Below are 6,000 nucleotides of genomic sequence, written 5' to 3' on the forward strand. Positions count from 1 at the left end.
GCTCTCCTAGGATGTGGAGGAGGATAAAATGCCGGAAGAACAACCTTCTGGCTTAAATGAAATTCTGATACCATCTTCGGAAGAAAGGAAGGACGAACTCTAAGGACAACCCTGTCCTTATGAAACACAGTGAAGGGTGGCTTAACTGAAAGTGCCTGTAACTCACTCACTCTGCGAGTGGAAGTGACCGCAACTAAAAACACAGTTTTAAGGGTTAACAGCCTCAAAGGACAAGAATGTAAAGGCTCAAATGGAGCACCCATTAGGAATTTTAGAACAAGGTTCAAATCCCAACCAGGCAGCTGGAAAGGTGACGGCGGGAACACGTTAGTGAGCCCTTTGAGAAACTGAGAAATTAAAGGAATTTTGAAGTAAGAGCACTCCTCAGACGAGCGCTTAAAAATGGACAGCGCTGCCAGGTAACCTTTAACGGTACCCACTTGCAAGCCCTTGTGGGCTAACGAAAGCAAAAAAGACAGAACCACAGGAATGTCACATGAAAAGGGATCCGCATTCTTAACCCTGCACCAGTCGCAGAACTTTCTCCAACGGCAACGGTAGAGGGACTTTGTTGCCGGCCGTCTAGCCAAAAGCAACACCTCCATCACGTCTTCAGGGAGGTCCCAATCCTTATACCTCAACCTTTCAGAAGCCAAGCGTGAAGGTTGAGGGATCTGACCTCTGGATGGAGAACCTGAACCCCCTCCAGTGAGAGCAGATCGTCTCGGTAGGGAAGACGACGTGGAGGGCAGATGGACAAGTCTAGAAGGTACCACGTCCTCAGGGCCCATGTCGGAGCAATGAGGATCATCCGGGAACCGAACCTCCGCAGTACTTCCGGGATGACGGGGACTGGAGGAAACGCGTACAGCAGTGGGAAGGACCACTCCACCACAAACGCGTCTCCTAAGGCTCCTCTTGGAGGAAATTCCCGCGAGCAGAACCTTTCGCACTTCCGGTTGACACTGGAGGCGAAAAGGTCCACCTAAGGGGTCCCCCAAAGGGCGAAGATCTCCAGGAGAATCTCCCGAGCCAGCTCCCACTCATGAGAGATCGCGCTCTGCCTGCTCAGAGCGTCCGCTGTCTCATTTTCGTCTCCGGCCAGATGAACAGCCGAGATCGAAACTTCCTGCTTGATGGCTCAGAACCAGAGCTGCATCGCCTCCCTGGACAGAGGAAGTGACCCTGCCCCCCACTTTTGTTTAGGTAATGCATGGCCACTGTATTGTCCGTCAGAAACGGGACATTCTTTCCTCGCACAGTTGGCAGAAAAGCCTTCAGGGCAAGCCTGACGGCCCTCAGCTCTAACAGATTGATATGGAGTCTGGACTCCGACGGAGACCAATGACTGCTGACTGTCAACTCGTTTGCATGCGTTCCCCATCCCGTGAGGGATGCATCCGTCACGATCGTCACCTACGGCCAGGGTAGCCAAAATGGAGCTCCCCTCATCAGATTGCCTTTGACGGCCCACCACAGAAGGTCCTGGGCGACCGAGGGCGGCACCTGAACAGGGTCCGACATCCTCCCGCAGACTATGACCACTGCATCTTGAGAGCCCATTGCAGAGATCTCATCCGCAACCTGGCCTCTGGCACCAGAAGAATGCAGGATGCCATGCAACCTCAAGAATTCGAACGCCGGGAGAGTCTGGGCATGTTGAAACTTGTGCACCATCTGCTGAATGTGAAGAGCCCTCACCTGGGGAGGAAAACACTGCCCCAGGGACATGTCGAGCACTGCTCCGATGTACTGGAGCCGCCGAGTTGGCATCAAGTGGGACTTCTTTAAGTTGAGGGAGAAGCCCAGCTTGTGAAGGGAGTGGCAGGTGACGGACAGATGATCCAGGACTTGCTCGGGAGAGCGCGCCTTGATCAACCAATCGTCCAGGTAGGGGTAGACGTGAATCCCCCCTTTCCAGAGATACGCTGCCACCACCACAAGGGTGAAGACCCTCGGGGCAGAGGTCAATCCGAACGGCAGGAACCGAAACTGAAAGTGAGAGTCGCCAACCGTGAACCTCAGGTATTTCTTGTGCTTGGGATGGATCGACACATGAAAATAGACACCAACCAGTCCTGAAGTTGAAGGGTCTGGAGGACTTGAGAAAGAGTAACCATCTTGAACTTGCCCTTCCTGAGGAGCTTGTTCAAACCGCGCAAGTCCATGATAGGTCTCAATCCCCCGTCTTTCTTCGAAATCAAAATATAAGGGGAATACCATCCCTTGTTCCTCTCCGCTACAGGCACCAGTTCTATGGCGCCTTTCTCCAGCAGGGATTGAATTTCCTGCGCAAGGAGCGGATCCGGACTCTTCAAAGAGAGATTCCCTGGTGGATTGTCGGGACGCCTCTGCCGGAAAGGAAGACAGTAGCCGTGGGCTATGATCTCCAGAACCCACACATCTGAAGTAATGGCACGCCACTCTTACAAGATGCTGCGCCAGCCTTCCCCCAACCGGCGAACCATGGGATGTGGCCTCATGACTGAGCTGAATCGGCTACGGCAGTGCCTGAGGGCAAAGAGGCAACTGCCCGAGCGGCCTTGGCACCTCGAGTACCCTGTTTTCCACCTCTGGCACTCCTACGGTGGTCCCTTTGACTTGCAGCTCCTCTCGATTTACTAAAGGATGAGTAATATCGAAAGGAACCTCCCCTCCATTGCTGTCCCCTAGGACGAAAAGGCGGAGGTTGGCGAACTGCAGCGCTCAATGACTTTGCTGCAGCTTTGGAGGTCTGCAACCTCTCAAGGCTCTCGTCAGCCTTGCTGCCAAAAAGATGTTCCCCATCAAAGGGCATGTTGAGAAGTCGGGCCTGCACATCAGGTGCAAACCCCGACTTCCGCAACCACGCAAACCTGCGCATTACGGTTCTCGCCGCCATGGACCGGCTGACGCAATCTACCATGTCCAGACCCGACCGAATGGACTAACACATGGCATCCTTGCCATCCTGCACGATAGCAAGAAAACCAACCCGTTCCTCCCCTTCGGGAATATGTTCAGCCGCTAAGGAAATACAGTTCCACAGAGTGTGCGTGAAACGTGACAAGGCACATACAGAGTTGGCTGCCTGAAGAGCCATACCCCCGGAAGAAAACACCTTCTTTGCCCAGCTGTCAAAACGTATCAGGAGGGATGGTAGGGTACGACACCTGCTTTGCGGGGGCCGTAGCCGCCTGCACCACCAAACTCTCCGTAGTAGGGTGCGTGCTCAAGTAGCAGGGGTCGCCACTGGCTGGGCGATATTTCTTCGGCAAGGACTTGCTCACTGCCGGGAGACTCTCTGGAGAACTCCATGCCGCAGCCACCCTTCTCTGCAAGGCCATATGAAATGGCAGCACCGGGTCAGTTGGTGGACCTTGGTCGAGAATATCAGTCAGGTCATCCTGCTGAAAATCCCCAGGGGGGGGCAGACCACCCCAGGTAATCCGTGACCCTTGACATCAGGCGCCGGTATAAGGCCTCGGCATGTGTGCCAGGCACAGGCCTACTAAACTCCACCTCCGGAGAGGTGTCTAGAGCACTGGCATCGTGCAACGACTGACGCAGGTCCTCAAGTTGGCTATGACCAGAAAGGAGATCATCAGGAACCTCTCCTTCCTCAGACCCCTCATCCACCTCATTAATATAATCCAGAGGCCGGAAGGAGGGTACAGAAAAAGGAACAAAGACATGTTTAGCCTTGGCCACAGCCTTTCTGGGGGGTTCCACCATGCCATGGGGAACCTCTGACAAAGCCGCCTCGAAAGGCGTCGACGTCGAGCGCGGTGCCGACAGCTTCGACAGCGTCGACACAGGCCTCAAGGGCGGAGCCCCGAGCGTGTCTCTAGACAGTCTGGACGCCAATGGCGTCGACGACTTCCTCGGAGGCAGCGCCTCATGAGAGTCTGTCGACAACCTCGATGTCTTCTTCGAAGACTTCACTGGTTCTCGCGGTCTCAAGGGTGTCGAGGACCGGGACCTGGAACGGGCATGTCTAGAGCGACCATCCTTGTCCGACCGGGACCTCGAAGGCGCACGGTGGTCGCGATGACCGCTCAAGCCCAAAGGCGTACGAGTATCGTCTCTAGAACGGTCACGGCGGCATCTTTCAACGGCACGGACGGACCAGATCCCTGCGGTTGGAAAATTGCCAACATCTCCTTTCGGAAGGAATCCCATTCCTCAGGAGTGGAATGCTTGTTGGGACAAGCAACCCGCCGACGGGCGGAGTCCTCGGACGAGGAAAGCAACCTGTGACAACCTTCCTGGAGTGCCTCGAAGAGGCAGAGGAATGGCGGGACCGACTCCCAGATCGAGAACCCCCAGACTCACGACGACGATGCAGAAAGTCACCCCTCGAATCCTCTGTCGAAAGACCAGTGGAACGCGACTTCCGGGGCTTGGCCACCTTACCGACCGACAGCTTCTTCTTACTCTCCCGCAAGGCCTTCGATGTGAGAGATTGGTAGTCGACACAGTCATCCGTATCATGGTCCTCCCCGAGGCACCAGAGGCAAGTGTCTCTGCGTGTCCATCAGCAACATCTTGGACCCTCACACCCGACACTTCTTAAAACCGGACCGCAAGGTGGAAGAAGCCGAAGACATCATAAGAAACAGGTTCGAAGAATTGAAAGAACAGTATTCAGTAGAACCGAGGCACGCCGAGATCTCTGAAGCTAACACATTCGCGGAAAAAACGGAACTGAGGCTACGGGTGTCGTGCGTCCTACTTATAACATCCGGTGACGTCGGCTCGACGGAGGCCCTCGAGGACAGCGTATTGACGTCATCGACGCAGGACGCAGAAAGATTTTCCGAAGCAGCGCAGCTGTGGTGATTACTGTCATTGATATGGAATACGTCGGAGGACCCAATCCCCTCGAAGTAAACTTATGCTGTCCACAACAAGAAACTAAGACTATCCCTTTCAAGCAGTCCCTCCAATGGACTGTTGAGGATGCTGACAAAGGATGAAATGACAAGAGGGAGTGGGAGAAGGCGAGAGAGGGCGAGAAGCCGGAAAGCAGAGAGAACCAGGGGAAGCCCGCTGTGTATAGCAGAGCTGAAGGAGGCAGAGCTCTTGCTGAATACATAGCAGTGTAAGTCAGTTGAGATCTGACACAGGGCCAAAGACGCTGGAAGACCGGCATATGAGAGCGGAAGAAAACACAATGCTATGAAGAGTTTGGTGATGGCAGAACAGCGTTGATACCACTTATGGTAGAAAACCACACCTGACCCAAGATACAGAGCAAGTTTGATTGGGAAGACAAAAACAAAACACACTTGTAACAGACAGTGCGACAAGTGAGCCAAGAAGAAGCAGAAAAAGAGTGCTAGACCTTATTGGTACTGGTGACTGTACCCCTCAGAACAGAAGGTAATACGGGGAACGGGATGAACGACCAGTTACGAGGGACTCATTATAACTCAAATAAACTCGTCCCAATGCTAATGAAAAAAGTATTACAAATAAGCAGAGGAATGAGAAACATGTTCATGAAGGACAGAGCTACATGAAATACACAAAGTGGAAGAGGAGTAGAGTTGAAATCCAGTTGCCTTGGGAAAAGGGAAAAGTCAATCCACATCCCAAAGATGAGAAAGAGAATATAATAAAGACATTTGGGAAACACACACCCAGGAGAGAAGGAAGTCAAAGCTCATACATGAAACCACACTCTGGGAAGAGATGCTAGAATCCGACAAGAAAGAGAAAATAACGTATACAAAAGTTTGACATAAAAAAAGGGGAGAGGAAAACGGTCACTCCCCAACAAGAGTTCCAGAACTTAATCCAGAAGATAACAAGAGACTATTTGCTTATGGTCTATTGAGTGGAATGAAAAAACATTGAAACTCCTGTGATAAAACACAGCAACCAGGAGAAGGGAGCCACTCTCCTGTCCTTAGTAAGTTACATCAGTGGTAGGGTCAGATAGTTTAGATTTGGACAGTGGACGGACTTGTTTTTGGACATTCACCCTGATTGACGAGCACCTTAGTTGGTATAATA

Source organism: Ambystoma mexicanum, chromosome 1p, assembly GCF_040938575.1.
Source record: "Ambystoma mexicanum isolate Mex_15411 chromosome 1p, UKY_AmexF1_1, whole genome shotgun sequence".
NCBI lineage: Eukaryota > Metazoa > Chordata > Amphibia > Caudata > Ambystomatidae > Ambystoma > Ambystoma mexicanum.